This window comes from Tamandua tetradactyla, chromosome 8 (genome assembly GCF_023851605.1).
Source record: "Tamandua tetradactyla isolate mTamTet1 chromosome 8, mTamTet1.pri, whole genome shotgun sequence".
In the NCBI taxonomy this organism is placed as follows: domain Eukaryota; kingdom Metazoa; phylum Chordata; class Mammalia; order Pilosa; family Myrmecophagidae; genus Tamandua; species Tamandua tetradactyla.
Genome location: NC_135334.1, coordinates 73,285,864 through 73,297,395, shown reverse-complemented (window position 1 = coordinate 73,297,395; position 11,532 = coordinate 73,285,864). Strand labels below are relative to the sequence as shown.

The following is an 11,532-nucleotide window of genomic DNA, read 5'->3' as shown; positions in this document are numbered from 1 at the left end:
CTGGGCTGGTGGGGGTAGTGGGTTCAAAGAATGTGGTCTGCCTAGTCACTGCCTCCCCTGAGGTGACTAGGGGATCCCACACTCCTAAGGGCTCAGAGTTTCTGTGTTAGGCTGGTTTCTGGTTCTCTGATTCTCAGTTCCTCAGTTTTTGCAACCAGGGCTGTCCTTTGTGGTACAGAAAACTCTCCCAGGTCAGCTATACTCTGGAATCACTGTCTCAGTTGCCTTCCTGTCCCTTCTTGAACTTTTCCTTGGAGCAGGGCTGAACTCAATCTATCCTATTCCCTCATCTTCCCGGAACCCTGTTGAATATTCTGTACTCCTTCAGCATCAAATGCCCAGTCACTATCCTCTTTCTATCTCCTGAAAATTTGCATACTCAACTTTAACTCTCAAAGGTAGCTCATTTATGTTAGTTCATATTAGTGAGACCATGCAGTATTTGTCCTTTATATTTCTGGCTAATTTCACTCAACATAATATCTTCAAGTTTCACGCATATTGTTGCATGTTTCATGCCTTTATTCTGTCTTACCACTGCATAATATTCTATTGTATGTATATATGACAGTTGTTTATCTACTTGTCCATTGATAGATATTTGGGCTGTCTCCATCTCTTGGCAACTGTGAATAATGCTGCTATAAACATTGGGGAGCAAATGTCCATTCACGTCCTTGCCTTTGGTTCCTCTGAATATATGCCTAGTAATGGGATTGCTGGATTATTTAAAGCTTGGGTCTAAAGTGAGTCTTTTGTAGACAGCATAGGATACGTCCTGTTTCTTTCTTTCTTTCTTTTTTTTTTTTTTAACTCTTATTGCATAATTCAACATATATACAAAGCAAAGAAATAAAAAAAAGCAATAGTTTTCAAAGCACTCTTCAACAAGTAGTTACAGGATAGAGCCCAGAGTCTATTATGGGCTACCATATGATCCTCTTATATTTTTTCCTCTAGCTGCTCCAGAATATTGGAGGCTAGAGGACTTAACTATTTTCTTTTCCTCACAATTGACTTTCTTTCCTTCCTTTTTTTGTGAAAAATAACATATATACAAAAAAGTTATACATTTCAAAGCACGGCACCACAATTAATTATAGAACATATCTCAGACTTTGACATAGGTTACAACTTCACAATTTTCAATTTTTACTTCTAGCTGCTCTAAGATACTAGGGACTAAAAGAGCTATCAATTTAATGATTCAGCATTCATATTCATTTGTTAAATTTTATCTTCTCTGTATAATTCCACCATCATCTTTGATCTTTCCATCCCTCTCTTTTTTTGGGGGGGGGGGGGTGCATGGTCCGGGAATCGAACCCGGGTCTCCCACCTGAAAGGCGGGCATTCTAACCACTAAACTACCTGTGCACCCTCCATTCCTCTCTTTAGGGGTGTTGGGCTATGGAAATTCTGAATTTTTTATATTGGAAGGGTCTGTCACTAATATGGGGTAGGGAGACGGAACTATCTGATGTTTTGGAGAAGCTGGGCTAGGTTTTAGGACTTGATCTGGACCAGGGACCTATCTGGAGGTTGTAGGTTTCTGGAAAATTACACTACTGCATTTAACCCTTGTGGAATCTTATATACTGCCCTAGGTGTTCTGGGTCCTGTTTCTTATCCATTCTGACAGTCTATGTCTTTTGATTGGGGAGTTTAATCCATTAACATTTAATATTATTTCTGTAAAGGCAGTCCTTTGTTTTTCCATTTTGCTTTTGGATTTTATATGTCGCATCTTATTTTTGTTTCTCTCTTTCTTTTTATCTTCCCGATAATCTTCATTTCTATACTCTTCTCCAAACCTCTCTCTCCTATCTGCTTGTGGTGTTTCCTTTAGTATTTCTTATGGAGCATGTCTCTTGTTCACAAACTCTCTCAGTGTCTGTTGTATGAAAATATTTTCGACTCCTACTCATTTTTGAAGGAAAGTTTTAAAGGATATAGAAATCTTAGTTGGCAGGTTTTCTCTTTTAGTATCTTAAACATATCATACCACTACCTTCTTGCCTCCATGGCTTTAGCAGAGAAATCCACATACAGTCTAATCATGCTTCCCTTGTATGTGATGGTGTTCTAGTTTGCTAGCTGCCGGAATGCAACACACCAGAAACAGACTGGTTTTTAATAAAAGGGGATTTATTTTGTTAGTTCTTCAGAGGAAAGGCAGCTAACTTTCCACTGAGGTTCTTTCTTACGTGGGAAGGCACAGGATGGTCTCTGCTGAGGTCTCTTTCCAGGCCCCTGGGTTCCAACAACTTCCCCAGGGTGACTTCTTTCTGCATCTCCAAAGGCCTGGGCTGAGCTGCGAGTGCTGAGATGAGGAATGCCAAGCTGCTTAGGCTGTGCTACACTATGCTCTCTCATTTAAGCACCAGCCAATTAAGTCAAACATCATTCATTGCAGCAGGCCCGCCTCCTAGCCGACTGCAGATGTAATTAGCAAAAGATGAGGTTCACGTACCATTGGCTCAAGTCCACAGCAACAGAACTAGGTGCCTTCACCTGGCCAAGTTGACAACTGAATCTAACTACCACAGACGGATAGTTTTTCTCTTAGTGTTTTCAGAATTTTCTCTTTGTTTTTGACATTTGACAATCTGATTAGTATAGTAGGTCTATTCATATCTATTCTGTTTGGGCTATACTATGGCTCTTGTATTTGTGATTTTATGTTTTTCATAACAGAAGGGAAATTTTCAGTCATTTCCTCCATTGTTCTTTCTGCCCCTATTCTCTTCTCTTTTCTGTCTGGGACAGCCATAACATGTATATTCATGTGCTTCATGCTGTCATTCAATTTCTTGAGACTCTGCTCAAATTTTTCCATTCTTTTCCCTACTTATTCTTTTGTATGTAGGATTTCAACGTTCTGTCCTCTAGTTCACTAATTCTTTCTTCTGCCTCTTCAAATCTACTGTTCTAAGTCTCCATTGTGTTTTTCATCACTTCTATTGCACCTTTCATTCTCATAAGTCCTGCCACTTTTTTTCACTTGTTTTTTTTGGGGGGGGGAGGGGGATGCAGAGTCCAGGAGTCAAACCCAGGTATCCCACAAGAAAGGTGAGCATTTTACCACTGAACAACACATGGATCTCTATTTTTTTTTTCACTTTTAAGACCTTCTTTTTTTGACCCAATGTCTTCTGTATATCCTTCATATCTTTTGCCATATCTTCCCTCAATTTGTTGATTTCATTTTTGATGTGAATTTGTATGGTTGTTCAGACATCTTTAATTGGTTGTTTCAACTTCTGGATCTTGTTTGCAATACTGGTTTGTTTTTTTTGACTGGGCCATATCTTTGGCTTTCCTAGTATGACTCGTAATTTCTTGCTGGTGTCTAGGCATCTGATTTCCTTGATTAGTTTATTATGGATGTCGTTTTCATTTTTTTATCTAGAGTTTTCTTTTTGGTTGGCTTTGTTCCCTGTCTGCTGCCTGGTGTTCAGTTCAACTTATTTTAGAATGCTAGCATAGCTTCTATTTTATGGACCAGAATTTTTCAGCTCTTGTTTTTCTGGTTCTTGTCCAGCCTGTTGGAACGTTTTTTTGAGAAGGGTCTCCTCAGATATGACCAGCCCCAATCAGATTTTCCCAGATTAGACAGGTTCAAGTCTCAGGAGGAGGGCATAATCAGCAACAAGATTCCCTGAGGATAAAACCTAGCAAGTTTTCAGGCTTTCCTATGTAGCCTGTAAACTCTGTGCTTTGCCTATCCTGCCAAGCAGGTGGTGCTTGTCAGCCCACAGCTCCCTACCAATATAAAGTGGTGCATTGCCTTTAATTTTTACAGGCCCTTCCTTCCAGGGATGTGGTTAAAACAGGCTGAGGTGGAAGGCAAGTTTAAGCTGTTTCTTCTTCCCAGCGCCTACCTGGGGCCTGAATTCTCTGATGAAGGTCTGTCACTTGCACTGGACTCCACTCTCCCTTTTTTGGGGGAAGATACACACTTTAGGGAATTATCTCCCCCAGTGGACCCATTACTTTGTCTTTCAGACCTATCTTAACAGCCTTTGCTTGGGTTTCACTGACAATTGAAATGCTTGAGGCTTTCTCTAATGCTATTTTGAACAGTTTGAAAAAAGAAAAAAATAAAAAGAAGAGAAGAAACAAAACAACAACAAAAAATAAATCCCTTTTCAGAGGCAGTACTCAGCCCCACGGTTAGCCAGTCAAAAGCCAGAGTTTTCATCCAGCTCTATGTGCCCCCCTTTCTTGGTGATCAGCCCCTTTCCAATACTCTGAGCTGGGCTAACTCTAAAATCCTCCATCTGTATCCTCTTTTATTTAACTTAATTTTATTTCTTTTCTCATTCAGCCCTGTGTTTTCTCTACAGGGATTAAAACCTCAGTTGGAGCTTGGCTGAGCTACCTTCCCTTGCTCCTAGTAGAGACTACTTAAGGTATGCCCTTTAGGGAATTATCACTTTCACCTGATCAGCTACTTTGCCTCTCACACATACCTTAATTCTGCTTTGCCTGGGACAGTACTGAAGCCTGAGTATGCCCACAGTCTGATCTAGTGGGCTGTTAAGGAGCTAAAAAACAAAAACACACTGCCCTCCCCCTCTATGTGGGACATGACTCCCAGGAGTGTAAACCTCCCTAGCAATGTGGAACAGAAATCCTGGGATGAGACAGGATCTGGCATCAAGGGATGAGAAAACCTTCTTGACCAAAAGGGGGAAGAGAGAAATTAAGTATCAGTGGCAGAGAGATTTCAAACAGAGTCTAGAGGTTATGCTGGAGGTTATTCTTATGCATTATATAGATATTTCCTTTTTTAGTTTATGATGTATTGGTGTGGAGGGAAGTACCTGAACTGAAGAACTGTGTTCCAATAGCCTTGTTTCTTAAAGATGATTGTATAATGATATAGCTTTTACAATGTGACTGTATGATTGTGAAAATCTTGTATCTGATGCTCCTTTTAACCAGGGTATGGACAGATGAGGACAAAATATGGATTAAAAATAAACAAATAATAGGGGAAACAAAGGTTAAAATTGATTGAGTAGATTAAAATACTAGTGGTCAATGAAAGGGAGTGGTAAAGGGTATGGCATGTATGAATTTTTTCTTTTTTCTTTTTTCTTTTTCTGGAGAGATGCAAACAGTCACAAAAATGATCATGGTGATACACAACTATTTGAAGATATTCTGAGCCATTGATTGTAACCATGTCAAAAATGTTCGTATATCAAAAATGTTGGTATGTCAGTTAATTGTTTACAACAAAAAATATTAAAAGAAAACAAATAATGGGGGAACAAAGGTTTAAAAAATTGGGTAGATAGAAATACTAGTGGTCAATGAGAGGGCAGGGTGAAGGGTATGGTACGTATGAGGTTTTTCTTTTTTTACTTCTTTTTCTGGCATGAGAGCATATATTCAAAAAAATGATCAGGGTGATGGAATACACAACTACATGATGATATTGTGAGCCACTGATTGTATACCATATATGGAATGTTTGTGTGTTTGTATGTTCTTTTTAAACTTTTCTATTGTATAGTATAACATATATATATAAAGAAAAGAAATAAAAAAGCAATAGTTTTCAAAGCACTCCTCAAAAAGTTGTTACAGGACACATTCCAGAGTTTGTCATGGGCTACCATATGATCCTCTCATAGTTTTCCTTCTAGCTGCTCCAGAATATAGGAGGCTAGAGGGCTTAAATACGTTTTTATCACTACAATTGACTTTTTTCCCCCTTTTTTGTGACCAATAACATACATACAAAGAAGCTATAAATTTCAAAGCACAGCACCACAATTAGTTGTAGAACATATTTCAGACTTTGACATGGGTTTCAATTTCACAATTATAGGTTTTTACTTCTAGCTGCTCTAAAATACTGGAGACTAAAAGAAATACCAATTTAATGATTCAGCATTCACATTCATTTGTTAAGTCCTATCTTCTATGTATAATTTCACCATCATCTTTGATCTTTCCATCCCTCTCTTTTGGGTTGTTTGGGCTATGGCAATTCTAAATTTTTTATATTGGAATGGTATGTCACTAATATGGGGTAGGGAGATGGAACTATGTGGTGTTCTGGAGAGGGTGGGCTAAGTTTCAGGCCTTATTTGGACCAGGGACCCATCTGGAGGTTGTAGGTTTCTGGAAAGTTCCTCTTGTGCCTGGAATCCTTGTGGAATCTTATATATTGCCCTAGGTTTTCTTTAGGATTGGCTGGAATGGTCCTAACTGAGGGTTGGCAGGTTATGATAGGTAGCAAGATCTACCTGAAGATTGTGTACGAGCAACCTCGAGTAGCCTCTCAACTCTATTTGAACTCTCTCTGCCACTGACACTTTATTAATTACACTTCTTTTCCCCCTTTTGGTTAGGATGAAATTGTTGATCCCACGATGCCAGGTCTGGATTCATCACTGGGAGTGGCGAGGGCAATGATTTCACTTGCAGAGTAGGGCTTAGAGAAACCAAGGCCACATCTGAGCAACAACAGAGGTCCTCCAGAAGAAACTCTAAGGCATGCCTGTAGGTAGTCAAAGCTTCTCCGCTACCTACATAAGCTCCACAAGAGTAAGCCTCATGATTGAGGTCATGGCCTATTGATTTGGGTGTCCCTAAAGCTTGACACAGTATCAGGGGGTTCCCTGATGGTAAGGTTTAATAGTTCCATATTCTTTCTCTCCTCCCTGAGGGGACTTTGCTAATACTTTTTCATTACCTGCTTAATATACTCTAGAATGTTTCCAGGCATTGCAATAATCTATATAGGATTAAAGGACCTCTTTCTTATTCTCTGTTCCCTGTGTTTCAATTGTTCAAATGAGCTATACATACAGATAGGTTGAATTAGATTATGCACTACAGAAAATTTCAGTTCCAGATCAAATAAACCTTTCTTACATTGGCATCAAAGAGTTTGTATGGTTCAAAATATAGACACTGTATTCCTTACTTACTCTTTATGTTCTGAATTACTTTAACCCCAACTTGTTTGGCTTCATTCTTATCTCTAAATATCAGGTTATATATATAAAACAGTCTCTCAAAATCCAGGAATAATAATCAGCACTTGGGACTTAATGGGTCTGCTCTAAAAGCTAGGCCTCTGTTTTCTAAAGAGCATTTCCTAAAGGTGACCATACCACTGTTGTTCTTTTGTTTCTGGCTTGCCTTACCAAATGTCTCACCTGTTCATTCACATCATTGCATGCCTCATGGCACTGTTCCTTTTTGTAGCAGCACAACTTTTATTCATAAAGATACACCATCATTCACCAAATCTACTTCTCCATCAGTGCATCCTTCAGCTACCTGCGTTCATCAGGTATCATGCAGAGGGCCCAAAGTCCATAGTCCTCAACATTTTCAATTTTAGATAATTTCGTTGTTTCCAAGAGACAGAAAACCAATAAGCACACCCTCACCAAATAGGAAATTTAAACCTCCTCTTAACTCTTGTCCCTCACCCCATTATTTACCTCTGCTGTTGCTATGGTAGTGCTGATGGTTTCCTTTTGAGCATAGCTCATAGCACGCAACAGTAGTCTTTCCCCTGGACTGTGGACTTAAACACTCTTTATACAAGAATATTATTTTTGAAGTAATTCTTATGAAAACTCATTTCTAGTCTGAGTTGGTGGGACACGTAGGTCTATACAACCCCTTTCAATCTTGTTCATCTTCAATATGGTGATATTACTTACAGACCCACTAGAGAATCACCTTCACTTCTATCTATTCCCTTAGAGTTCAACCTCATTAGGTAACAGTTCATCCATCTTCAGTTTCTATGTATCTCTAAGTCCCCTATCTTCTGTATTTTAAAGCCTCTGTTTATATATTTATGCTGGTCTTAAAAGTGGAATCATACAGGATCTATCCTTTTGTTTCTGGCTAACTTCATTCAGCATTATGTCCTCAAGGCTCATCCATCTTGTCAAGTGCTTCAAGATGTGATTTTGTCTTACTGCTGCATGATACTCCATCGTGTGTAGATACCACATTTTGTTGATCCATTCGTCTGTTGATGAGCATTTAGTTTGTTTCCATCTTTTGGCAATTGTGAATAATGCTGCTATGAACATCGGTGTGCAGATGTCTGTTTGTGTCACTGCTTTCAGCTCTTCTGGGTATATAACAAGTAATGCTATTGCTGGGTCATAGGGCAACTCCATATTTAGCTTCCTAAGGAATCGCCAAACAGTCTTCCATAGTGGCTGCACCATTATACATTCCCACCAGCAGTGCATAAGTGTCCCAGTTTCTCCACATCCTCTCCAACATTTATAGTTTCCTGTTTGTTTAATAACAGCCACTCTTATAGGTGTGAGATGGTATCTCATTGTAGTCTTGATCTGCATTTCCCTTATAGCCAGTGAAAATGAGCATCTCTTCATGTGCTTTTGAGCTATCAGTATTTGCTCTTCAGAAAAATGCCTATTCATTACTTTAGCCCATTTTATACTTGGGTTGATTGTTTTTTGTTGTTGTGTTGTATGATTTCTTTGTATATACAGGAAATCAAACCTTTGTCCGATATGTGATTTCCAAATATTTTTTCCCATTGAGTTGGCTACCTCTCCAACTTTTTGACACAATCTTTTGAGCTGCAGAAGCACTTGATTTGAGGAGTTTCCATTTATCTACTTTTTTCTTTTGTTGCTTGTGCACTGGTTGTAAAGTTTAGGAAGCTACCTCCTATTACTAGGTCTTGAAGATGTTTCCCTACATTTTCTTCCAGAAGGTTTATGGCACTTACATTAAGGCATTTGATCTACTCTGAGTTAATTTTTGCATAGGGTGTAAGATAGGTGTCCTCTTTCATTCTCTTGGCTATTGATATCCAGTTCTTCCATGCCCAATTATTGAAAAGATTATTTCGTCCCAGTTCAGAGGATTTGGGGGCCTTGTCAAAAATCAATTGACTATAGATTTGATGATCTATTTATGCACTCTTGATTCGATTCCATTGGTCAATGCTTCTGTCTTTGTACCTATATCATGTTGTTTTGAGCACTGTGGCTTTATAATAGATTTTAAAGTCAGGGAGTGTTAATCCTCCCATTTTGTTCTTCTTTTGTAGGATGCTTTTAATTATTTGGTGTCTCTTTTCTTTGCAGATGAATATAGTATTTAGCTTTTCCAAATCTTCAAAGAAGGTTGTTGGAATTTTTATTGGTACTGTGTTGAATCTGTAGATCAACTTGGGGAGAAGTGACATCATAGCTATATTCTGCCTCCCTATCCATGAGCAGGGAATGTCTTTACACCTATTTAGATCTTTGATTTCTTTTAGCAATGTTATGTAGTTTTCTGTGTACAAGTCCTTTACATCCCTAGTTAAGTGCATTCCTCAGTATCTGATTCTTTTAGTTGCTATTTTGAATGGAATTTTTTCCTTAACTGACTCCTGAGCTGGGTCATTGCTTGTGTATGGAAATGTTCCTGATTTTTGCACATTAATTTTATATTGTGCCACCTTGCTGAATTTATTAGCTCACGTAACTTTGCTGTAGATTTCTCAGGTTCTTCCAAGGATAGCATCATATCATCTGCAAATAATGAGAGTTTTACTTCTTCCTTTTCAGTTTGGGTGCCTTTTATTTCTTTGCCCTGCCTGATTGCTTTAGCTAGAACTTCAAGCAGAATGTCGAATAATAGTGGTGACAGGGGCTTCCTTGTCTTGTACCTGATCTTAGGGGGAAGGCTTTCAGCTCTCTCCATTGAGTACAATGTTGGCTATCAGTTTTTCATATATTCCCTTTATCATATTGAGTAGTTACCTTTGATTTCCATCTTTTGGAGTGTTTTTATCAGAAAAGGATGCTGAATTTTTTCGAATGCTTTTTCAGCATCAATTGAGGTGATCATTGATCTTTCCCTTTTGAATTGCTAATGTGCTGTAGTACATTAATTGATTTTCTTCTGTTGAACCATCCTTGCATTCCTGGTATAAACCACAGTTGGTCATGGTGTATAATTCTTTTAATGTGCTGTTGGATTCGATTTGCTAATATTTTACTGAGAATTTTTGCAGCTATGTTCACTAGGGAGATTGGTCTGTAGTTTTCCTTTCTTATAGCATCTTTACCTGGTTTTGGTATTAAAATGATATTAGCTTCATAAAACGAGTTAGGTGGAATTCCTTTTTCCTCAATTTTTTGGAAAACTTTGAGCAGGACTGGTGTTAGTTCTTTCTGGAATGACTGATAAAATTCCCCTGTGAAGCCATTTGGCCTTGGGCTTTGCTTTGTAGGAAGATTTCTGATGACTGAATCTCTTTACTTGTGATTGGTTTGTTGAGATCTTCTGTTTCTTCTGGAGTCAGTGTAGCTTGTTTTGTGTCTCCAGGAATTTGTCCATTTCATCTAAGTTGTCTAATTTGTTGGTGTATAGCTGTTCATAGTATTCTCTTATGATTTCTTTTATTTCTTCAGGGTCTGTAGTAACGTACCCCTTCTCATTTTTGATTTTGTTTATTTGCATCCTCTCTTTTTCTCTTTGTCAGTCTTGCTAGTGGCCCATTGTATTAGTTAGGGTTCTCTAGAGAAACAGAATCAACAAGGAACACTTGCAAATATAAAATTTATAAAAGTGTCTCACGTGACCGCAGGAATGCAGAGTCCAAATCCACAGGGCAGGCTGTGAAGGCGACGACTCCAATGGAGGGTCTGGATGAACTCCGCAGGAGAGGCTCACCAGCCGAAGCAGGAATGGGGCCTGTCTCCTCTGAGTCCTCCTTAAAAGGCTTCCTGTGATTAGATTTAGCATCACTAATTATAGAAGACACTCCCCTTTGGCTGATTACAAATGGAATCAGCTATGGATGCAGCTGACGTGATCATGACCTAATCCTATGAAATGTCCTCATTGCAACAGACAGGCCAGTACTTGCCCAATCAGATAAACAGCTACCACAACTTGGCCAAGTTGACACATGTCCCTAACCATGACACCCATCAATTTTATTTATTTCCTCAAAGAATCAACTTTCATTTTTATTGACTCTTTCTATTGTTCTTTTGTTCTCCCATTCATTTATCGCTGCTTTAATCTTTGTTATTTCTCTTCTTCTATTTGCTTTGGGGTTAGTTTGCTGTACTTTCTCAAGTTCCTCCAGGTGTACTGTTAAGTCCTTGATTTTTGCTCTTTCTTTTGTTTTTTAATATAGGTATTTAAGGCAATAGATGTCCTTAGCACAGCCCTTGCCACATCCCATAAGTTCTGATAAGTTGTATTCTCATTTTCATTCATCTCCAGATAGCTACTGATTTCTCTAGCAATTTCTTCTTTGACCCACTGGTTGAGTAAGAGTGTATTATTTAATTTCCATACAGTTGTGAATGTTCTCATTCTTTGCTGGTTATTGTGATTCAGCTTCATCGCATTGTGATCAGAGAAAGTGCTTTGAATAATTTCAATATTTTAAAATTTATAAAGACCTGTTTTGTGTCCCAGCATATGATTTATCCTGGAGAATATTCCATAAGCACTAAAGAAGAATGTATATCCTTGTGCTTTGGGGTGCAATAACCT

At 38.5% G+C, this 11,532-nt stretch overlaps 1 protein-coding gene across 4 annotated transcripts in view; it reads right to left on the bottom strand.

Moving 5' to 3' along the window:
* Window positions 1–11,532, bottom strand: part of FCHSD2 (FCH and double SH3 domains 2) — a 456,625-nt gene that overhangs the window by 84,966 nt on the left and 360,127 nt on the right. The gene's annotated exons all lie outside the window — the stretch shown is intronic.